The sequence below is a fragment of the Stenella coeruleoalba genome, assembly GCF_951394435.1.
Source record: "Stenella coeruleoalba genome assembly, chromosome: 13".
Classification (NCBI taxonomy): domain Eukaryota; kingdom Metazoa; phylum Chordata; class Mammalia; order Artiodactyla; family Delphinidae; genus Stenella; species Stenella coeruleoalba.
Window position 1 is genome coordinate 47,853,300 of NC_137159.1, and position 26,159 is coordinate 47,879,458.

The following is a 26,159-nucleotide window of genomic DNA, read 5'->3' on the forward strand; positions in this document are numbered from 1 at the left end:
CCAGCGGCCATGGCTCACGGCCCCAGCTGCTCCGCGGCATGTGGGATCTTCCCGGACCGGGGCACGAACCCCTGTTCCCTGCATCGGCAGGCGGACTCTCAACCCTGTGCCACCAGGGAAGCCCCACTGTCTATTCTTAACACATCTTTTTTTTTTTTTTTAATTAAAAAAGTCAGTACAAGCTTACAAGTGAAGATTCACAAAAGGAAGATGAAGTGGCTTGTCCATAGTCACACATTTGGTTAATGGTCAAGGGCAACAAAAAAGATTGGTCTCCTGATTCCAAGATCAGTTCTCTTTTTGCTACATGGGCTTATTGTTTAATGAAACTGAAAAGACTTAAAATGCTTTTAAGAATTAGTCCCATAAGTTTAAAGCAGAACGGCATTCATAATTTATGTTCCAGGATATTTTGGAAATGATTTTTAAAAATTCATTCATTCCAAATAGATGGGTGTCCAAACAAGGAAACTCCCAGAAAATGTAGAAGAATATTTTTCTTTCTTCTTAGGATCATAATTTCACTAAGCACTAAGAGTCATGAGAGGAACTAGCCTGATTATTTAATATTAACAAATATTACTAATGCTTGTACAGATTATTACTCTTTTTTAAAGCAATTTCACATTGCCAAGATCAGCAGCAAGCAACTAGAATATTTAGACTGAAGTTTGACCAATTGCCCAAACTTTAGAATTGATCAAAGTTAATGAAATAGAAACTATCTCATCAGTATCTTTTCTTCCTGTCTCTAGAGCGAATAATTGTTCCAGGAATCAGAAGTAAGATAAACTGGGGAAAGTTGGAATTAAATGAGGCCTTGGAGTGTAAAAATGTACTATAAAGTGAGAAAATGCAGTTGGACTCAGAGTGAGATGGAGCCAGGTCAGATCTGAGGAAAACCCCTACTGTGGTGGGTGTTCCCAGATGTGAGGAAACCCAGACTGTGGTGGGTCTTCAACAGTGCAAACAGTACTTCAGTGTTAGACACTCCCATCTCCTTCACTGCCATGTTTTCCCCTTCCATTTAAAACTACAAAGTCACTTCCTACTAAACTGCCTGTCACCACTTTAGCATCTTCCCAAAGGCCAGCTTCTATATTTTATACTTTAATGAAATGTGAAGATAGGTGAAAGAAAACAAAATATTTGGAAAGTCAGGATATTATCAACAGATATGTTAAAGGGCACTTTACCTATGATTCAAGGTAATTAGATTCTGGGATTTGTATGCATGTGTGTGTGTGTGTGTGTGTGTGTGTGTCTGACAATATCAAAATAACCCTAGAGCAGAATTCACTGACTGTGACTTCAAAATGCATTTAAACACAAGCAAAGGGTCAAAATCTATTCATATATGCTTTTGTTCTTTTAGTACATGGGTAACAGGCACAGGTTAATTTGTGTTCATAGTTAATTTTTAAACGTACACATTTTAATATTTTTACTGGTTATCCTGGGCAGGGAATAGAGTTACGTACTGACTTAACTCATGGTTTCCTTTTATCCCAGACTCCCTGTTTTTCCAGTTTTAATTAATAGATCCTTATTTGGAATAGAAGCCTTTATAACATTTGAGCAGTGTTTTGAGTCTGTAATTTGTAAAGTATGACTTACTTTTGAAAAACAAACAAAACATGACATGAATTACTGAAATAAATTGAGTTTTTGTTGCAGTCAATTGACATTTATGGGGGAATTGTTTAGTATAATGGATGATAGATGAGGAATCCGAGAATTCATTGACATTTATTACCCATTTGTTTTGTCAAAGCATGTTAAGTGTCTGTGGATATATGGAACTGTAGACAAAATTAATTTAAAAATGACAGTGCTCTAAGGTTAGATTCTGACATTAACATCAAAGACACCAAAATAAAAATAATTTTGCCCCAAATTAAAGGAAATACAATTTATATATATTTTTAATTTTCATATTTTTTTTTCTAAACTTTTTGGGGGGAGAAGAATGAAAATAGGTAAGGTAAAAAGAAAAGAGGCAGGAGGAGAAACAAATAATAATACAAATTTCAAAGCATTGGAAACAAAAATCAAGAAGAGGAGACATTGTCAACTACATCAAAATGAAGAGCTTAGTACTCAAAGGAAAGAGAAGAAATGGGTTCCAAAAGTCTAGCTGTCTACCCTTCAAGCCTAATGACAAAGTTCAGGCATTAGAAAGCACTGAATGAACCTGTCTATGGGAGATTGATGAAATCTTCACCTTCTGCTGTAATTCCCAGCATGGGTGACTCTTTCTTCGGCACCCCTACTCCTCTGGCTTCACCAAATGGCAATGGCAGATGTATTGGTAGCATCTTGACTTCTTGTCTTGAAGGGAAGTGAGGAAGGGTGAGGGGGGAGCTGGATTTAGAATATTAAATCACCACCACTAAATGAAGTCAGAGTTAAATATAAAATGAAGACCAGACTTGAGAATTCCCTCAGCAGACAAAGCCATTTAAGTCATGAAATCAAAACTAAATCTAGCTTATTTCATGAATGTAAGCAAAACTTAACTTGGGTTATTTCTTATAAATGCCTCTGACAATTATAAAAGAAACAAGTCATCTTTCTAAACATGGTGTGAGATAATCACTTTTAATCAAACCCCTGTTATTTAGAACCCTGCATTGTAATAACCAATCATTGTAAAGGTTAATAACTTCCTCAGTTTTACTTCATAAGTCATCCTGTAACTTTATGCCCCCAAGCTTCGTATGTCTTTGAACTTGGAAATTTGAGTTTGTGAACTATTTTTATATGAACAATATACTCTTACTCAATACCATTTATTGATTTAGTGGTTTTAATTTTGCTATTTCTGGATTTTTGACAGTTTATGGCATTGGAAGTGGGATCTAAAGAAGACCCCAACAACTCCAAGGCTCTGAGTAACCAGAGGCTGGTACCCACTCTGGCCTATTGAGTTCACTGTTTTCTGGATGAGTGGAGTTTAAGGGTAAGTCTCTTTTGGATCTGAGCTCTGTGCTCTTTTCTTTTTGACCTTTCCAGTTTTATTATGCATACCTATCTTCTGTTTGTTGAAGCTTCTTGGTAAATCATCTTTCGGTCTTTAAGGGGAGAAACCTGTGATTCCCTGGGTTTTAGGCAGAAGTCAGATTACCAGGTTGGAATATTTGTTTCAGGGAATCTAAAAGCAGAATGGGTTCCACCTAGTCTAAATTTCCTTCTTCTTTAAAGATTCCTGCCTCTTATATGTATATCCACCATGGACCAGAATTCTGTACCGTTCTGAAAAATGGGTACACTTTTGAATAATTTGGAATTATAACGACCTTTCTGGGGAAACTTTGTTTTAGATAAGTCCACTTTAAGGAGTGCCCTTAAAAGAGAAGATCTCAAACCTCTCAGAGACAGTGGAACTCATTCTTTGATTGGTATGCAGAAGCTTCTACATACAAAATGAGTCCAAAGTTAGCTTCTCCTAAAGAATCCTTATAGTGCACAAATTAAAAATCTTAGGTAAAAAAAAAATATTTTGGCCATATGAGCAAGTAATCTTAACTTAGTCCATCTGCCAGAAACACAGTTTGGATCCAACTATTCTTTTGAACTTAATACCTGAGACATGGCTAAAATTTTTAAAAACAAAAGCTATAAAATCTGTATTTAAGTCTGTACATTATGTATGCCTATGTACGTATGCTATAGGTATGTGATATTTTTCTACCTATGGATGGTGTTGCTAAAATTAATTTGCAAAGAGCTCTATTTAATTGGTTTCAAGGAAAAATAAGTATTTATAGAAATCAGGTGTACTCTCAGAAATATAGAAACTAACCTAAATATTTTTTGAGTTTACATGATCTGAGATAATCTTTGATAAATAGAAGCTAGTTTAAGTTTGTTGGTTTAATAAAAACAGGCATTCCTTTAGGATTGTCAATATTAAATTTAATGCAAACATATAACTTTTTCCCTGGATTTACTAGTCAAATAAGCTTATGCTATCTCTGTTACAAAATCTTTAACAAGAAAAATAAGATGATGGTTAGCTATTCAATGTCTAATCTAAGCATAATTGTTAACAAGTCATTTAAATAAATGTAAATAAGATAAAAGTTTATACTATATTAAACTAAATAATGGATATTTATTAGAATATTTAGATCATTTCCAAATAAGGTAATATATTGAGACATTGATTGCTAAACATAATTTTAAACTTAATCTGGTTTTGGCTTCTTAAGTTTTACAGAGAGACAAAGGGTATTTGGGTTTATTAATAACCATGTCTTCTACTATGTTAAAAAACTGTACTAGGGGCTTCTCTGGTGGCGCAGTGGTTGAGAGTCCGCCTGCCGATGCAGGGGACACGGGTTTGCGCCCCGGTCCGGGAAGATCCCACATGCCGCGGAGCGGCTGGTCCCGTGAGCCATGGCTGCTGAGCCTGCGCGTCCGGAGCCTGTGCTCCGCAAAGGGAGAGGCCACAACAGTGAGAGGCCCACGTACCGCAAAAAAAAATAAAAATAAAAATTGTACTATGAAAAACATGTCTCTAAAAAAGTATACATTTTTATAATTTTGTATTTATAAATTTCCTAATCTACTATGGGATGCTAATAATATATGATAGAGAGTTCATAACTGCCTGCTTCCTAGCTTTCACTGGAAAGTAAAGATTTATAGTTAACATTTATAATCAGTATGTAAAAGTAGAACTGCTAAAATCAATGAGTGAAGAGAAACAATTTTGTATACAAAGTATGGGAAGAAAATGGGATGCATTTTTATATGAGAAGTATGCAAGATATATAGGATGTGTTTTTATTAAGGAAAAAGAGAGTAATATTGTCTGGAATAAAATGACTGGTTGTTTCAGAATAAGAAAGGAAAAAGAATAACATAAAACCTAAATGGATATAGGAAGTTGCAAAAGTTTGTGGGAAAAATTTTATGCTGTGAGGTCAAAGCTGGCTAAAATTGAATGGATTTATTATTAGGATTTTTAAAAAATAAGCTTTAATAAGTACTGTACTTATATAAAACTAAAATTTAATTTTCTTTTATCTGCTAAACAACAAAATTTCTTGGACTATTGATCTGGTCTGCTCTTAATAAAATATTATAAAAGGTTTTTCTTTACCTTTAATGTAACCTGCTTAGGAAACAAAGATTTTGTGTCTTAGGAAATATTTCCTGTGCCCCACATTGTCTTTGTCAGATCTTTGATGACTTAGGAAAACTGAGTATTTTCTTTTTTTTTTTTAATCAAGTATAGTTGATTTACAGTGTGTTAATTTCAGGTGTACAGCAAAGTGATTCAGTTATGCACATATATATATATATATATATATATGTATATATATTATTTTTCAGATTCTTTTCCATTATAGGTTATTATAAGATATTGAATATAGTTTCCTGTGCTATATATTAGGTCTTCGTTGGTTATCTATTTTATATATAGTAGTGTATATCTGTTAATCCCAAACTCCTAATTTATCCGTCCCCCTGCCCCTTTCCCCTTTGGTATCCATAAGTTTGTTTTCTATGTCTGTGAGTCTATTTCTGTCTTGTAAATAAGTTCATTCATATCAATTTTTTTTTAGATTCCACATATAAGTGATATTATATATTTGTCTTTGTCTGACTTACTGCACTTAGTATGATAATCTCTAGGTCCACCCATGTTGCTACAAATGGCATTATTTCATTCTTTTTATGGCTGAATAATATTCTATTGCATATATATACCACATCTTCTTTATCCTTTCTTCTGTCAATGGACGTTTACATTGCTTCCCTGTCTTGGCTATTGTAAATAGTGCTGCTGTGAATATTGGTTTACCTGCATCTTTTTGAATTAGTTTTTGGCTTTTCTAGATACATGCCCAGGAGTGGGATTGCTGGATCATATGGTAACTATATTTTTAGTTTTTTAGGGAACTTCCATACTGTTCTACACACATTCCTACCAACAGTGTAGGAGGGTTCCCTGTTCTCCACACCCTCTCCAGGTGTTTATTATTTGTAGAATTTTGATGATGGTCATTCTGACTGATGTGAGGTGATACCTCAGCATAGTTTTGATTTGAATTTCTCTAATAATTAGCAATGTTGAGCACGAGTCTTTTCAATATTAAAAGAGTTAAGTTTTTTTGCAACTATATAGTTTTCTATCTTTGCCTTTTAAGTCTTTTAGTTGTCACTTTGGTTGAATTGATAAAGTATAATTTCACAGTGACATACTCCTATTTGATCAAGTGTTTTAAATATTTTGACGTTTTTAACAAACTTCCCCAAATCAGATTCTGAATGAAGGCTTTTTGACTTCAAACTAACTTTGGGATTTTCCAGAGGGTCCTTGGAAGATCTCAAAAGATTTGCTCTCTCTGCTTATAAAAGAGAAATCTTAATTTATTTAGGCTTGATATTAAATTTCATGGGAAGCATTGTCAAATAAAAAGTAATGTTTAAACTTTTTATATTTACATGTGTATATATTATTAATATATATTCTGGAAATTACATGTAATTCCTAAAAATCTAGATATGTCCTGGTATAATATTGTCAATCATACTTCCAGTTATTATTTTATAATATATATCACAAAAAAGCAGTTGCTTTTTAACTGCATTATTTTTTGATGGATTCTCACTAGATCTTTAACCGTGGCTGTTTTTAAGTCTTTTCGTCACTCACAAGTTATCATTTTACTCTTGATCCTTCTTGGAAAGTATTTACAATCAACTACAGGCAGAATGCTTCAACCTCAAAGAGATTCATGGAAAAGATGATGACAGTTACTCTAGAATATAAGTTTCTGATAACTTTAAGATCATAATACTCAACTGGATAAGAATTTCTAAAACTCTATGAAACGAAACAAAGATTAATTACAGGAGAGTGAATGAACTGATGAAGATAACTATAATTTTTATAACTTAATTTAAAACATTGCTGGTTGCAACATCAACACTAGTAAACAAAAGTAACGCTATATTTGTTGGTCACACTCTCAGCCTGCTGAGAGAATGACCGAAAGTAGGAAGTTGTTCAAATTAAGTACAAAATAGAGACCAGACTTGAGAATTCCCTGAGCAAACAAAACCATTTAAGCCATGTAAACAGAACTAAATCTAGCTTATTTCATGAACATAAGTGAAATTTAACTTAAGGTTATTCCTTGCCTCTGAGAATTATTAAAAAAAAAAAAAAAAAAAAAAAACTTAAGTCATCTTCCTAAACATGGTATGAGATAATCACTTTTAACCAATTCCCTTCCATTTGGGAATCCCCATTATACTAACCAGTCATTGTAAAGGTTGACAACTTCCTCATTTTCACTTCATAAGTCATCCTGAAACTTCATGCCCCTGAGCTTCAGATCATTCTCTGAATTTGGAAGCTTCCAGTTTGCAAACTGTTTCTAAATGCACAATAAATTCTTACTCAATACTATTTATTGATTTGGTGGTTTTAATTTTGCTATTTCTGGATTTTTGACACAACTCTTGTGAACAACTCAGTCTAGTCTGCTCTCCACCCACACACCTCCAGAATTAAGGATCTGGAGAAAAGAATTTACAGAAGAGGTTGAACTGAAAAATAGAATGCCAACAGTAGAGTTGACTAAATTTAAAACTTTTGCTTCCTAAGAGACACAGATGGCAAGTTTGTTATAGTTAGCTCATCACAAGAGGTTTTTAAATAGACCTGGTTAAAAATGAATTTATGAACACGTAGCCATTAAAATGCAATAAATCTAGTCAACACAATAAATATGCAGTAGGCAAGAACTATAATATATGGCTTCACACTTTTAACACTAGGCTCAAATAGATTTGATAGTTTAAAAGGTTTTAGGAAATTGTGTGTTTGCATGTGGGCATTCTAGTGGAAAAGGAATAAGCAAAAATACTGTAATAAATATGGGCTTTTCCTTCATATGATACTCCTCAACTTACTGTTTGGAGTGTGAAAAATATTTTAATGCAGCACTAGTTTTAGATTCCCTTACAAAAATAAATCTAATGGAAAAAAATTAAAGCCAACATATGTACAAGAGGAAATAATACCCATAGCAATTTTTTGGTGTATTTCCTTTGCTAATAATGGTCGTTACCTAGAGCCTTTTAGTAAACCCTCCCCCCAAAAAAGTGTTTTTTGAGGGGATTAACAATGATCTAATGCTAGCAATTCAGTATTGATGTGTTATTATTCCTCTATTCTTTGAGGAAAGTGTGGTTTCTGGGAAGGAACCATGTTTGAAGGCTTTGGTAAGAAAATGCTGAAATGGCACATCACAGCCTGACGGCCCCCCTGGGTGAGTCATCTTTATCTGATGCTGGAGCGGCTTTCTGAAAGACCAACTGGCGCACTTCTCTCCTGTTGGCGTAACTATATTTAGAATCCATAACTAGAGAGCTCAGGGTTTCTCGGGATGGTATTTTTAAATGTATCATCACTCTAGACATGCTCTACCTCCCTCTCCTACTGCTTCAGACTCCCTCATAACTTTCACACATCCAAATGGAAAAGAGTCAAGGAAAATCACATTCCAAAGGAACCTGTGACACTAGTCTCATCCGGAATGTTAAGCTTAAAAACATGCTAATAGCTCCCTTGGCTCTTGTGCTTAGGGAGGTTTGAATTCTTCTGCCAGCTTAGCAGTATGATGTACAGTACCATATTGGGCTCATTGTTCAATATAAGCCTTAGGGAAGAATATATAAAAGTCCAGTGTTGTGGTTTTTTTTCCTTCATTTTTTAGAACATGCTTTACAAAGATTTATATGCTGGAATAGGAAATTCTTGCAGTTGCTAGCTGTGACTCTGCTTCATGATATATTAAGAATTGATGGAGCATCATGGGGAAACCCAGACCTTTGTTCTAGCTATGAAGGCATCTTTGGTGAAGTCACTAGAGACAGAAAATAGAAAGAAATTCACACACTGTTGACAGAATATACATGTGAGTAAAACATTATTAACACGTCATTGATATGAAAAATCTTTGTGGATAAGGGAAGTCTCCCTGCGTATAATTTGACTCACATCCCTGGAGTCTGCTTAACAGGCTAATACTATTTTACATACTTTCGGATTTACGTGACCCTGGGCCATAGCATGGATTCAGTGTTGAGGGAACTGATCAATTAGCAAGTCTGTTAATTTATTCAATATAAGCTTACTTACCATGTAGCTGCTTTGCAAATCTGTGCCTAGTACTTTGTTGTATACAGTGGATTTACAGAAGGAAGAAAAGGATGCTATGTCTTTCTTAATATCTAGCTAGGGAAAGTAGGATATATATGACAAGTAAAGCTCCAAAACAAGATTTAATTATTATTAACCTGAAATAACCAAGAATTGCATAATTGAACGCTGGATAAGAATGGGACAGCTGCATCATTATGGGCTTGTATAATAAGAAAGATTTTGAGTAGATAATTTAACCTGGTGAAAATAGCGTCAGGAAACACAAGGAGGATGATGGAAAGAAAAGGTGCTCACTTACAGCACAGGGAGTGTAGGGACAGTGAGGCAAAATGCAGAGTCCTGAAGGAAAGTGGGGAAACCCACTTCTATTATATATACTCTCTTCCATATCACTGATACAAAAATAAGTTAAGAGCACAGACCTGTGATAGATAATTGGGAGATACTCATCTATTAATCAACACTTTCTAGCATATATTTTCTAAGTGCTATGAATTCATTTGCCTTATCTACCCATCTCCATTTTGACCCAATGAATACTATCAGAGGTTCTGTGAAAACTTTATTCAAGTCAGTATTATTATACGTCCATAGCAGTCTTGAAAAACCAGAATATTATTAATATATATATATATATTTATATACACACACAAACACACACATATTAAACTTGCTGGCTTCACTTGCTCTTAGTGGATTCTTACCCATTATAAATGCTTGATATTTTTATTTCTAGAAGTCTGATACAGTTTTCCTATAATATTTGCATTGATTATACAACTCCATAGCTCAATTGTTATAATTTTTATTGTAATTTAAAAATTTTTATTTAAAAATCTGATCTCCAGATGATAACAGCCTCTTCCTAGTTGATCAAAGATTATTGAAGTTGAGTGTTCTCATCTGCAAACTTTTTTCAGTATTCCAGGATAAAACTTAATTGGGCTAGGAAAACTAAATCCACTTAGTTCATCAGAGATCTCTTAAAAACCCCTAAATAATATTTAAATTAAAATCCTTTTTCAACCACTATGTGTTATATACCCTTTCCAGTCTCAAATCCTTCTTGACAATTTAGAGAAGCCCACACAGAACTAAAAAAAACCTTCTTTCTCTTAGCTTTTAACTGCTACTAGTTTGTCTCTATTATTCTTACTTCACATAAAGCTCAAATTTTGTTTGGATGTGTCCACACTGGGAAGAGAGAGTGACATCTTGGACATATGTTGATGGTGTTATTCACTCAATTTGAGATCACTTTTACCTGCAGCAATACTGGACTGTCTAGCTCCTTTTTCTCAATTGTCAGAGTATCTCCTTTTAACAAATAGCATATTATAATCAGATGGTTTTAAGTGGTTAAGTGTGTAGTCTTGTCAATAAAACTGAATCTTTTGTTTTTTTTTTCTATTTTAATCCAACTGATCCTTCCTGAAATTAAAACCGTTCTTCTGGAGTTATTAACAATACAGTTTAAGCACCTAAACTAATCGTGAGAAGATGAGCTGAGCTGGTAAATGCCATGTTTATAAACTATTCACAAGGCTATTTTCATTGATGAGAGAGGGGTAAGGATCAGAAATATGAGTGGTAATACCTTGGAGACAAAATTATATAATTGCTTCTTCTGATTTATAACAGCAAAAGAGTCCTTGGCTCTGTTACCATGTAGAAAAAGAAGAGTGAGTACTTAGGTTCATGGAGGTTCTTCTCAGTGCCAGGTGTTTTTCACACACTATTCATTTGAATCCTAAAATTAGCCTATGCATAATTATTATCATCCTGTTTTATGGAAAGGAATATCAAGGTTTAAGGAGTCTATGTTACTTACCAAATATGGAGAGAACTTTAAAATACGTATTTTAATTAATTTCTTGGGTGGACAAAGGTAATTGCCCTAGGCAATTTTTATTGGAAGAGTTCTTACTTCACCAAAAAAAGAAAAAGAAAAAAATGCTGCAGAATGACTTTTAAAATCTCTTACATTTGTTTTTTGGTAGATATTCCCACTTCATTGAGACTTACTATAAATCCTCCATATCCTAGCATCTCTACTGGGCTATAATTTTCTAGGAGCCTGACTGCACTTTTATCATTCATGCTCCTTTCTAGATTTACTCAGGTAGAGCCAACGAATGAAGGTTGCCTCTGAAAGGCAATCTGTTCTACTAGCATCAAAGAGCATATAGGACACATATCCTCATGTATTTTAATGTTATTGTGCAGTATAGTGTGAGGACAGCAAGGCCTAGTGTGTGTTTGTTCCCCACACGACCCCACATCTCACAGTCAGCGTTTTAATCTCTATCAATTCCTTCACGCTGGCCGCTCTTGGACTTTTGTGTTCAAAGTGCAGCAGTGTTTATGTGATGATGATGATGATAATGATGATGATGATGATGATGATGATGATGGTAATGGTGATGATGATGATGGAAAAAAGAATTGTAGATATCAGGCTTAAAGAGATCAATACAAAACCAGTGAAGGAGTTTCAGTTTCTCAGGAATCTTTTTTTCAGCAAAATTTCTCGCACAGAACTATATTCTAAAAAATTGATTGACTGTCAACCAAGATGATTAGACACAACCGTGAGATGTGCAGAAATTTAGTACCGCTACCACTAGTATGACTAAAATTTAAACTACAGTGACAACTACTACTGCTACTATTTCAGTTACCTTGAATGCTAGAAAATATTTATAGGGCATTTAATATCTTCCATAAACTGTGCTAAGAAATTTACATGGATTATATCTTTAGCCTTTGAAGAAAACACTTTGGAGAAAGTCCTGTGATATCCCTTTAAAATGAGGAGAGGCTCAGACATTTTAACTAAACTTCTCAAAATCATACACCTGGTAGCTGGTAGGGTGGATTCACGTCCTGACAGTCTTTTGTTCTCCTCTGGCTGCTTCTGTTCTTGGTGCTGGTGGCAGCACAGCAAGCTCAAAGTCACATTTGTCTAATCAGAAAACTCTTTTCTTAATCACTACATTATGTTGCTATTCAATATAGTACTTATTAAATGTTAAGCTTTGAATATTGTCTTTAACAATGCATGTAATAAAAGAAAGAAGGAAAGAAAGAACCTTCCCACCAACCTATTTCTCATACAGTGAGGTATGACAGTAGTAAATAATTATTCACTTTTGGAAGGATATTCAAAGAAAAACTTAAAACTGACTTACAAAACTGTATGCTAAATTTTAGAATATAGTACTAGTGAAGCAAAAACTGCATATGTATACAATTAGAATTAGTATTCAAGTTTTTTCTATAATATTTTCAATATAAGTTTCATTGACAATGATTGAGGATAGAGAAATAGTGTTGCATTCACCATTCTGAGTATTGCATATGGGAACATGTTACACTTGGAGCATTATATCTTGTGTATAATGGAATGGAAATAAGATTTTAAAATAACTCTTTTAGAGAATCAATATCACGAGGAATATTGGCTTCCATGAGGCTGTTTCTGAATAAGTGATAGAACATGCTGATTCCCATTCTCCCTCTCTTGTTCTCATTCTCTTGCTTTCACTTTCTTTCTGTCTCTATATACGTGTATATAGAAGCCCTATTGCTCTTGAAGGGCTATAGATCTTTGTAATTTTCTAAAAGTAGATTATAGGATAATAGTAATTGATAGTTTTATGATTCTCATATACAAGAGCAATCACATTGTAACTTCCAGTTATTTATATGTTTATTTAATTTTTTAGATCTATATTTTATTTATGTGTCCTTATCATTTACAGCCGCATAATTATATAATCAAGAAGGTTTAAAGTTAGCCTTAGCCTTAAGAAAAATCCTGTTACTGATGAAGACCTGTTACTGTCATTGTCACCTGTTACTGTCATTGACCAAACTTGAGTCAGGCTCCTCTGAGTCCTCTTTTTAACTAGGCCCTTGGATTCTGTTGGACTCTGTCTTTAGCCATCTTACTCTAGTTTTAGCAAGAGTCCTGCTGATCCAGTTCAGTGAAAGTCCCTCCTCCTGGATATCTGATCAAATTCCTCATCCCCCACTCTCCATATCATATCACTTTGGCCTGCCTTCAGCAAAAATCCTATTGAGTTGGTCTACCAAGAATCTGTCTAGCTTTGATGTTTCTCTTCCCACCTGCTTCTTGGATATAAATCTCTTATTTTTGTTGTATTCAGAGTTGAGCCTAATTTGCCTAATTTTTACCCCCTACTGCAGAACCCCCATTGCAGTAGTGCCTCTTCAATAAAGTCTTCCTTGCTGTCTTTAACAAGTGTCATGAATAATTCTTCTTTAACACTACATAGGAAAGATTTCATAAGTTTTCCCCACCAAATCTAACACTTTCCTAGCTTAAGACAGCCAGTCAGTGATATTTGATATAGCAGTCCAAACAGACTAAAACATACCCTAAACCCCACCGTCTCTCACATTCACTCAGAATTACACCCAAATCTCCCCTCAGTAATTGATAGAACAAAAGTCAGAAAATCAATAAGATGTGTAACATTTGAACACCACTGCAGTCAACTTAACCTAAATGACATTTATAGAATATACATTCATTTCAAATGCACATGAAGTATTTACCAAGACAGACAATACACTTCTAAGTAACTTATGAGTCACAGAAGATATCAAAAAAGGAAAAAAACATTTTGAATTGGATGAAAATGAAAGCACAACATGTTGAAATTTGTGAGATGCAGCTAAAACAGTCTTTAGAGAAAAAAAAATAGAGCATTAAATGCTTATATTTGAAAAGCAGGGAAGATTAAAAATAAATAGTCTAAGCTTCCATTTTTTGGAGTCCATGGAAAGCCACTACTCAAATCTGCTCTTGTTAGAAGCATGGTTGACTGACAGCTCTAGCTGTCACTGCCTTGGATTCCTACCATGTTTACCCTGAAACCATGCTTCTTGCTTCTTCTGGCTTTCTCCTAACCAGCAAGTGAAAAGAGTAAGGGTACCAGTGGAGACCCAGTTATCATGTTATCAACCTGGAGAAACAGCCCATCCACATGACAATTTTGACACTATGGATCACTTTCTCTTTTCTCAGTGATATTTGAGGCTGTGTGTGTGTGTGTGTGTGTGTGTGTATGCATGTATTATGTATGTGCCTTTTTATAAATTTTATATTTTCAATTGCGGAAAACCCCATCACAGGCTCTTATTTTAGAAACCTTTCTTGAATATTCAAAATTCTAATTTTGCTTTTGCTTTGATGCTTTGAATTCTGAGTTCTTTGCTGCCTAGTGCTGCATTGAGTGTGGTTCTGTTTAGGGACTCAGTTTTTGCAATCTCTTGTGACATTTTCAACCATGGGCTACCATGGCTCTTGCCATGGCTCCTTTCTAGGAAAAATGTGTAGTTCAAAGAAAAATAGTCCTTCTCTTCCATATTTTTTTGGGGCTGTCTGATTACCTTCAGCAAACTCTGATGAGTATTTAACATGCCAGTCTGTTTCTTATGCTTTTCCTTCTTAATTGTATTTACAACTAGTTTTGTTCATTGGATTTGACTACAATTGTTCCTTGTTCTTTTATTTCTTTTCTGAAGCATTTTTTTTCTTATATAACTATAAATTTTGTGCTGTGAATTTTCCTAAAGTGAATGATACAAGATCAGTGAATTCTGAGTTAGCCAAAAACATTCATCCTAAATTCCTCATTACCCTCACTGCTGAGTTGAATAATCCCACACTCAAAGTAGCCTTCCTCTTTCTTTTTAACCAGTGTAAAGCAGGCTACCCATGGTCTCACTTAAGGTAAATATAAGGAAAGAAGCAAGCATTTGTCTGGCCTTTCTTTTAAGGACTACTTTTTAGACTAATCAAAGAGCTTGTGAGAGAAAACTCTCCTTTACATAAGAATCAGAGCTAATAAATTCCACGGGAGTGAATTAAACAACTCAAATGAAATATAGTGGATCAAGGCAGTCATGATCAATGTTTGCTAATGCATTAAGTTCAGGATGATCGGAACTTTAAAATGAATGAATTTCAGGCTGACAGCACTTGAACAAATGGTTAAATCTATACTTCACGAAGAGTATACAGTAGAAAATACTCAGAACCATATATATTTATTAAAAGGTTTTGTACCTGAACCTAAACCTGTGTCTAGATTTACCTCTCCAAATTTTATGAGATATTCAGGAGAAATAGAACCATGTTAGATAATAGCACATTTTATAGAATGTGGAAAATTATATCAGAGGGATGACATATGAAGAACACAAATAGAGCAAAATATGGGGAGAGAGAAACACTCTATATGAGAAGAAATCTCAGAGAATATCAGCTGAATTCAATGTAATACCTTTGTTGGACCCTTACTAAAACAAACCTATACAGACTTTTGTTAAAGAAAATCGAGCTAAGTTGGATCTAGACTGTATATTTGATGTTACCAGAAAAATTTTATTAATACTTAATAATAGTGTAATTAAATAATAATTAGCAATTTATTTATTAAAATACATAATTGTGATTAATGATTAATTAATACTGGTTGTGTTTATAGTATTTTTGTTAAATTTTAAAAATCCTTATGTGCTATATACTTACTAATACATTTACAGTTAACATGATTGGATGCCTAGGAGTTGATTTTATAATAAATACTCCAGAAAAGAGAAAAAGGTGGTTTTGGTGGAGTGGGACAGATGAAACAAGAATTGTGGAAACTGAGTCCCAGATAGTTTATTTTTACTATCATCTCTATTTTTGTGTATGTGAAAGTTGCAAGATCCTGTGGATTAGCCACATGAATCCAAGTGATTACCCTCTCCTTGTATAGTTCCTTATCTGAGTTCTAAATACAACTGCAATTACATCAAAAGGAGTACAGTTGGGGCGAGCCTACTGATAACTGCCTACCTAGACTTCTTATTAATAATTTAAAGCTTACACATTCGAGTTCACCAGGTAGAGTGACTGCCTAATTTACCATCCAGCGAATATATGTTTAATAGTATGGAACAGGAGGCCAGCAGCATAAACAGGGAACATCCCAGGCAACCAGGCACATGTCAGTATTTTACTGATATTCCATTTAAATTAGCTGCTTACAGACTCAGCTGAAGAAAAGGGAAAAAATTCTACCCATAATGTCTTAGTGAGTGTCAGTCTTACCTGTAATTCCAGGCCATTCTGCACCTGTGTAGCTCAAGGATACACTGTTGTATCTTGTACCCGATGACTGTTGTGATTGTGAAGCTCACCCGGCGGTGAGTCACATGCCCCCTGCCATCTACCTATGTGCTCAGACTTTGTCCAGTGTTTGGCTAAGGCTTACATATATATATATATATATATATATATATATATGTATGTGTGTGTGTATATACATATATATATGATATATTTCATATATCATATATATATATAATATATAGACACTCCCCAATGGACAAAGCTGCCATGAGCTACAGAGGAACAAGAGAGAGAAAATATCATGTCACCTCAAGCTTTAAGTTGCTCGACAAGGTGCAGCAAACTGTCAAGGTAAAAATAATTATACTTGGATACAACAAATGCCTTAAACTTTAAGTGAGATTTGTGCATCGCAAATTCCACTTATGCTTATTTTTCAAGGTTTGTAGACCAATGGAGAAAAACCTAATACTCAAGTTAATAGAATTTATCTCAAATCTACAGCTCCCTTTATGATTCCCACCAATTGTAAAGACAGAGACCTTGCCTCATGGCAAAACACTCAAATGTCTGTGTCCCTAAAGAGGGAAAAAGCAAAAGCTCATCTAAACATGCCCATGTCCTTTTGCTAAGTCACCAATCAAATAAGTCATTCCTTCTCCCAGGGAAAGGAAGCCCAGGATAGTATACTAAATGATGTCCTTCCACATGAAAATATAAGGAAAAGGAATGGAAGTTTACTATCAGTACTATCAACAACAAAACTTGGCAGATGTATGAGTTCTCTCACATGTTTAAGGAACAGCTCAATAGTGCTTAAGTAGATATAAATAGTGGTAAAATTATTTTGGTATCTGTTCATATTTTCTAATAAACATTTACCTACTGGAGGCTTTGATCCATGTCATACTTCTCTCCTGGTGAAACAATCATCTCATTAGAAAAACCTATGATTCTCCTACAAGCGTAAACTATTTTTTGGTGCTTTAAATCATTTTAATTACCTTGGCTACTGCCTACCTTCTCTTGCAGAAAGAAACTGAGCCCTAAGGGACAGAAGTATAGGCTTAACTCTTGAAGTAGAACAGCATATTAATTATGTAATCATAAAACATGTCATGTTATGTTCAAAAACTAAAATCAATAATAACATTCTCTATATATTGAGAAAGATTGTTAAAAGGAAATGAAAAATATTGGAAGACTGAAGTACGAATTCATGATCATAACACTTACTAGCTCTGCAACTCTTGAGCAAGTTACATAATGTCGAGTTACTGCACCATCACCTTTAAAAGGTAAAAATAACATTTATTTTGACTACCTCAAAAGGACTTTTATGTAGATTGATTGAGGAAATGTTTTTTTAATTTCTTTAAAAAATATTAAAAATTAAAACTTAAGTTAAAATTGTTCAGCAACATTAGGGCATATGTTTTTCATTCCTTATTTGGAAACTTTTTAGTAATTAAAAAAAAAAAAAAAACCTGGACAAGTTATTTCTTAATTTTGTGAAAGTGCCATGAGAGATAAAGTATTAGAAGATGTTGAATATGACTTTAAAGTCAGCCCTCTGTATCTGCAAGTTTTGCAGCTGCAGATTCAACCAACTACAGATTGGAGGGCCTGCAGATATAGAGAGCCCACTGAACTACACCATTTTATATAAGAGACTTGAGCATTGAGAATTTTTGGTATTCATGGGAGGGGTCCTGGAATCAACCCCCTCCTTGATTTAGGGGTGACTGTGCAGGCCTACATCATAGATACTGCAGGTTCTGCTCCAGACCACCACAACAAAGTGAACATTGCAAAAAAAGCAAGTCACACAAATTGGTTGGTTTCCCAGTGTATATAAAAGTTATGTTTATGCTATATTGTATTAAGTGTGCAATAATATTATGTCTGAAAAACGATATACATATCTTAATTAAAAATACTTTATTGCTAACAATGCTAACCATCATCTGACAACACAGTTGCCACAAGCCTTCAATTTATAAAAAATGCAATATTTGAGAAGCACAATAGAGCATAGTAAAATGAGTTATACATGCACTTGTTATTGTTGAAGTACAGAATTTTAAAGTCAAAAACATTGATGATTTATTTACCAAAACTCTGTGGTAAATATAAATTCTCCCCACTTTAAAGGGGGCTGCTGAATATATCTTTTTAAGACTCACTAAATTTTGGAACTAACCCTTCCGGAAGATGAAAGGTTATTAGTGGGTGAGTCCTTAATAAAGTCAATATAATGGAGAGTGCAATGACATTTGTTCTTCCTTGTAAGGAGGTGTGCCTTTTTCCCTTTCCAAGGCAAGTTGATGAATCAGGAGTATTTGAAAGAAGGAGGGCCATTGTACTCCCCAGATCTATGGTTTACAAGCTGTAATTGTCCACATATAATCAAGAGGAACACACCAGAAGAGTTTTGGGGAGTACATGAAATGTGTCACAAGGAGTTAAAGGTGTGTAAACAGAGAGACTGGTGCCTATTTCTATCTAAAACTTTAGAAGATAGGGAGCCAACTGGGACAGCTTATGGTAGCAAGGCCCACAGAAGAGAAAACAATAGCAGCAGCCTACACTCCCTATGTCTGGCATGGAAAAGACGTGTGAGATCCCTTTGAAAAAGAAGATTTCAGATAAGAAAAATATGTTAGATAATCTTCATGAGAGTATGCTTAAAAAAGTGGTTACAGGATTTAGAGGATCTTAGCAGTAAGGAATGTGGAGTGGACTGCCATGGTAAGGCCCTAAGCAATAGTCACAATTCCTCCTTCCCCTGACCAAGTCCTAGAAGAGTCAGGAGAATAAAAAAGAAGGTGGAGAAAGAGTGCAAAAAGAGAACACATTCATCTTCTCCACTGAAAGATCCCCAAGCAATGTGTCAAGGCTACGCTAAGGGGAGAAGAGAATCTTTGAACTGGATGTGCAATTGAAGTTTTGATTTAAATAGGTCGGAAACTTTTAATATTGAAATAGAGTTTTGAATATCAAAATTTAACTTTCCTTTTATTAAAGTGCCTATAAATCTGTGTCATATGCTAAGGGCATGGAACATCTCTATCAAAGCATATTTGAATATATTTGAATACAATGTAAGAGAAATAAAGATATGTTCTGTTTATACACTCAAAGTTCAGTCCATCTAATAAATTGGCTACATATTTTCATATGGCAATATTTTCTCTTAAATTCTATCTACCTATTTTAGTGAGGTCTTGAGTCTTTATGACATGTCAGTCCCCTTTAAAAGAATACAAAATTAAGACTTTCACATAAATTTTGTTTTTATACCCCAACCATTCATCCTACGACATATAATCCTTTGGTTCTTATTCTTGTATCCTCTGTTCTTGATAACAAATCTTTTTTCTTGGTTGTGCCACACGCAGCATGCAGGATCTTAGTTTCCCGACCAGGGATTGAATCCGTGCCCCCTGCAGTGGAACTGCAGAATCTTAACCACTGGACCCTCAAGGAAGTCCCAAATCATTCTTAATTCTAATAAGTAGGTCAGCAATTCCTTATAATTAAAACAATACAGAAAATTCCAGTGTATTTACCCCAAATTTTCCCTCCTCTTCATTTTTTCTTTACGTCTTACCATCTGAGCTATTTTTTTACCTTGAATTGGGAGAGGCGTGTGCTTAGGAGCAGGTCTTAGTCATGCCTATGTTTTCATTTTCTCTTCTCTCTCACACTGCTTATAAACAGAACGTATCAATAGCTAGTGTTAGATAGGCTCATAAAAGACAAAGAGACAAAAAAGTAGAGGTATCTTTGTAACAATGACAAAGTAAAAGTCTACTCAAATAGACAAATACACCATTCACCAAAAGCAACCAAACAAAGAAAGTGGTATAGTCTCATGATGACAAAGTCAAGAAGGAACAATCAAGGAAAGAGGCAGAAAATTTTGTCATAGTGTGGCTTTATCCTCAGCCTACCTCAGAAGTATTATTTATGGGTGAATATAAATTCCGAGAAGCCTCTCACACACCCTGATTTGGACAGAAGTGGAAGGAGGTATTTTATATATCTTTCCTCTTTTTTTGCTAGCAGGAGATGGTATGTGGAGTGAGAAGTAAGACTGAAAGCTCTGCTGGGGGGAGATAGGTGGAATGAAGGATGCCAGTTGCAGGGACTGATTTTTCCTAATAGAAAGTTAGGATTCAGGATTTTACTGAAATGGAGGAACCATCTGAATTCATGAGACTTTCCTACATGAAATCAGACTGCCCAAACATCACTAGGAAAAAAGGATGCTTTCTCAGAAGAGAGGATCAAACATAGCTACTCCAACAAAGACTACATTTGGTGTCAGGAGAACAGTTCTCCTCTCTGACCTTTCAATTTATCTTTAGGCCACAGAGATGAAAGATAGATAAAACAAAAGTCTCAAGTCCTCAAGCCACAGCATAAAGAAAAATAAATGAACACCCTAGATCATACTAGAAAAGCAAATAAAGGAAATTTAACTTACCCTATGCAATGAGAAAATATAAACAGAATTACAAACATTAAGCATTATTAAGAGTAAATAAAAGGGCATGGTATTACTCTGATACTCTGGTACCAAAACCAGACAAGGATGCCACAAGAAAATAAAATTACAGGCTAATATTCCTGATGAACATAGATTCAAAAATCTTCAACAAAATATTAGCAAACAAAATTCAATAATACATTAAAAGAATCATACACCACAATCAAGTGGGATTTATTCCAGGGATACAAGGCTGGTTCAACATCTGCAAATCAGTCAGTGTGATACATGACATTAACAAAACAAAGGATAAAAAGCATATGGTCATCTGAGTAGATAGAGAACAAGCTTTTGACAAAATTCAACATTGATTTATAATTAAAACTGTCAACAAAGCAGGTATAGAGTGAACATACCTCAACATAATAAGGCTATACATGACAGACCCACAGCTAACATCATACTCAGTGGTGAAAAGCTGAAAACTTTTCTTCTATATCAGGAAGAAAATAAGGATGCCCAGCCTTGCCACGGTTATTTTACATAGTATTGGAAGTCCTAGCCACAATAATTAGTCAAGAAAGGAATAAAATGCATTCAGATTGGAAAGGAAGAAGTAAAACCATCATTATTTGCAAATGACATGATGATATTATATATAGGAAACCATAAAGACATGATCAAAAAACTGTTAGACTTTATAAACAAATTCAGCAATGTTGCAGGATAAAAAATCAATATACAAAGATCTTTTGCATTTCTATACAGAACTAATGAACTACCAGAAAGACAAACTATCAGAAAACAATCCCATCAAAAAGAATAAAATACCTAGGAATAAATTTAACCAAGAAGGTAAAAGACCTGTGTACTGAAATACAAATACATACTCATGGGTTGGAAGAATTAATATTGTTAAAATGTTCATACTGTCCAAACCAATATACAAGTTTAATGTATTCCCTGTCAACATTTTAATGGAATTTTTCACAGAAGCAGAACAAACAATCCTAAAGTTTATATGGAACCAGAAAAGACCCCTAACAGACAAAGAGATCTTGAGAAAGAAGAACAAACCTGGAGAAATCATGTTCCCTGATTTCAAACTCTATTACAAAACTATAGTAATTACAACGGTATGGTATTGGCATAAAAACCAACACATAGATCAACAGAACAAAATAGAGAGCCCAGAAATAAACCGTCACATATATGGTCAATTAATTTAGGACAAAAGAGCCAAGAATATACAATGGGGAAAAGACAATCTCTTCAATAAATGATGTTGGGAAATCTAGACAGTCACATGTAAAAGGATGAAACTGGGCACTTATGCAAAAATTAACTCAAAATGAATTAAAGACTTGAAACTAAGACCTGAAACCATAAAATTCCTAGAAGAAAATATAGGTGGTAATAAGCCCCTTGACATAGGTCTTGGCAATGATTTTTTGAAACCAACACCAAAAGTAAAAGCAACGAAAACAAAAATAAATGATTGGGACTACATCAAACTAAAAAGCTTCTACACAGCAGAGTAAACTATCAGCAAAATAAAAAGGTAACCTACTGAATGGAAGAGCTTTGCAAATGATATATCAGATAAGGGATTAATACCCCAAGTAAACAAATAACTCATGCAACTCCGTATCAAAAAAACAAACAAACCAATTTAAAAAATGGGCAGAAGATCTGAATAGACATTTTTCTAAGGAAAACATAAATACGGCCAGCAGGAACATAAAAGAGCTCAACACCATTAATGAACAGGGAAATGCAAATAAAAACTGCAATGAGATATCACCTCACACCTGTTAGGATGGCTGTTGTCAAAAAGATAAGAAATAACAAGTGTTGACAAGGATGTGGAGAAAAGGGAATCTTCGTGCACTATTGGTGGAAGTGTAAATTGGTGCCAACACTATGGAAAACAGTATAGAGGTTCCAAAAAAAATTAAAAATACAACTACTGTATGATCCACCTATTCCATTTCTGGGCACTTATTCAAAGAAAACAAAAACATTCAAAAAGTTATAAGCAGTCTCATGTTCATTACAACATTATTTACAATAACTAAAATATAGAAACAACCTAAGTGTGCATAAATGAATGTGTGTGTGTGTATAATATATATGTTAGAATATGATTCAGCCATGAAAAAGAATTAAATCTTGTCATTTGTGACAACATAGATGGACCTGAAAGGCATTATGCTAAGTGGTTAAGTGAAATAAGTCAGACGGAGAAAGACAAATACCATATGATTTCTCTTATATATGGAATCTAAAAATAAACCTAACCAACCAACTAAACAAAAAAAACCCAAGCTCATAGATCATAGCGGTGGTTGCCAGAGACTGGGGTGTAAGGTGGGAGAAATGGGTGAAGGGTGTCAAAAGGTTAAAAAAAATTAATTAAAAAAAAGTTAGATCCTTCCTGGAGCTACCTACAGAAGGAAGAAAGATAGATAGATAGATAGGTAGATAGATAGATAGATAGATAGATAGATAGATCTATTGTGCTACATTATGGGCTCATTCTCAATCCATAATGTTGATCAATTTCAGTATTCCAAAATCTGCATTTATAATTGTGCCATGTAATCAAATTTATTTATGTATGTCTGTCCAGACATTTATAAAATTACATATTAAATTTTTTAAAAGAACAACCGGGAAGAGTTAAAAAAAGAAAAGAAAGAAAAGGTCATGACAAGTCTGCACACATATTACAAGAAAAAATAGATACCTAATTTAAAAAAGTAACACGTTCCTTCGATTGGAATATAGCCCTGGAAAGAAAATATATTCCCCAACTCTTGAAAACTTAGTAAACATTATGTATCACTAAAAACAAAACTCAAAGTTGGGATAATATTAAAATATTGTAAAAATGGTTATTACAGAGGAACATAAAGTAAAAAAAAATACAATCCACTATAGAGCCAATGAATAATTTAGAAACATCAAGAAACAACAAAGGGGTAGCTTAAAATGAAATTATGAACATTAAGAAAGGTTTGATAAAATCATACTGAAAATGAGAGCAAAGCAACAAAAATGAAGGTGATAATTTGCGATATCAGACAGTATTGACCTAACATAATGTTTCTCCTTGAAGTAGAAACCCAAAAACAGAACAGTGGAATATAATTAGAAGAAATAAAGGTAAAATTTGAAATACGATAGGGAATATTTCAGAAAGTAAATGAGTATAGAACAGTTGGCAATGATACATGATTAAATTATTGAACTTCAAATACAAAGAAAGTATTCTTCAGGTAATAGGGCACAAAAAAACAAGGCATCAATTGAGGAAAAATAAAAATTTAGTCTGGCCTTAGACTTTTTCCACAGCAACATTAAATGCCAGAATATAATGGTGCAATAGCTACAAAGTGCTGAGGGAAAATAAAAATCTGAGCCAAGATTTTGCACATAACCAAATTGTCCTTCAGTAAAACAGGACAAAACAATGCAGAATGAGAGTTTCAGGCATGCGGAAACTCAGGGAATACAGCAATTATGGGCCATTTTTGAAGGAAAAAGAAAAAAAGCAAATTTGATAAATAACTCCATTCAACTAAGTGATGAAGCAAAACAAAATAAAATCTGAAATGGAAAACCTATCATACAAGGACTGGCTGAGGACACTAAATCCATTTAAAAATAGAATTAATACCAAACATCTCTGGAAATGATGGTTGTAAAACAGAATAAGAGTTTTATAAACTTTGAAAATATGTAAATAATAATGTAACTAACAAAAATTGGCAGGTGACGGAAAACAGAGGGAAGCAGAAAAGCACTACGTATTTCTCTAAATTTGGTATATACACTTGAAGAATTGACTCAGCCTCTAAAAATTAAAAAGTGATCCTTTACTCCTTATTAACATTACAGATTTCTCCTCGGTGTGAAATCTTACATTAATTCATTGAGTCAAATTTTTGCTTCATTAAAAGTAACATACTTCACATGTAATTTCTATGAAAATATTCTCTATCTCATTAAATTTATTTATATATTGAGATAGAGAAAGACATTTCTAGAATGAGATTCATCAAAAGATGGAATTTGGGGTGATTTTATATTTTCCTTTTTTTTAACATCTTTATTGGAGTATAATTGCTTTACAATGGTGTATTAGTTTCTGCTTTATAATAAAATGAATCAGCTATACATATACATATATCTGCATATCTCCTCGCTCTTGGGTCTCCCTCCCACCCTCCCTATCCCACCCCCCTAGGTGGTCACAAAGCACGGAGCTGAACTCCCTGTGCTATGTGGCTGCTTCCCACTAACTATTTTACATTTGGTAGTATATATAAGTCCATGCCATTCTCTCACTTTGTCCCAGCTTACCCTTCCCCCTCCCCATATCCTAAAGTCCATTCTCTATGTCTGCGTCTTTTTTTTTTTTTTTTTTTTTTTTTTTTTGCGGTACGCGGGCCTCTCACTGCTGTGGCCTCTCCCATTGCGGAGCACACGTTCCGGATGCACAGGCTCAGTGGCCATGGCTCACGGGCCCAGCCACTCTGCGGCATGTGGGATCTTCCCAGACCGGGGCACGAACCCGTGTCCCCTGCGTTGGCAGGTGGACTCTCAACCACTGCGCCACCAGGGAAGCCCATACATCTGCGTCTTTATTCCTGTCCGGCCCCTAGATTCTTCAGAAACTTTTTTTTTTTTTTTTAGATTCCATATATATGTGTTAGCATATGGTATTCGTTTTTCTCTTTCTGACTTACTTCACTCTGTATAACAGACTCTAGGGCCATCCACCTCACCAAAAATAAATCAACTTTGTTTCTTTCTATGGCTGAGTAATATTCCGTTGTCTATATTTGCCACATCTTCTTTATCCATTCATCTGTCAATGGACACTTAGGTTGCTTCCATGTCCTGGCTATTGTAACTAGAGCTGCAATGAACATTGTGGTACATGACTCTCTTTGGATTATGGTTTTCTCAGGGTATGTGCCCAGTAGTGGGATTGCTGGGTCATATGGTAATTCTATTTTTAATTTTTTAAGGAACCTCCATGCTGTTCTTCATAGTGGTTGTATCAATTTACATTCCGACCAACAGTGCAAGAGGGTTCCCTTTACTCCACACCCTCTCCAGCATTTGTTGTTTGTAGATTTTTTGATGATGGCCATTCTGACTGGTGTGAGGGGATACCTCATTGTAGTTTTGATTTGCATTTCCCTAATGATTAGTGACGTTGAGCATTCTTTCATGTGCTTGTAGGCAATCTGTATATCTTCTTTGGAGAAATGTCTGTTTAGATCGTCTGCCCATTTTTGGATTGGGCT

The 26,159-nt window shown here is 34.5% G+C and overlaps 1 protein-coding gene across 2 annotated transcripts in view; it reads left to right on the forward strand.

Moving 5' to 3' along the window:
- The window catches only part of LOC307195881 (neurexin-1-like), a 752,915-nt gene that overhangs the window by 212,176 nt on the left and 514,580 nt on the right, over positions 1-26,159 (forward strand). For both annotated transcript variants that reach the window (XM_079940449.1, XM_079940450.1), the window contains exon 3: positions 2,840-2,962. The gene's annotated coding sequence lies outside the window, so the exon portion shown is untranslated. The remainder of the gene's footprint in view (positions 1-2,839; positions 2,963-26,159) is intronic.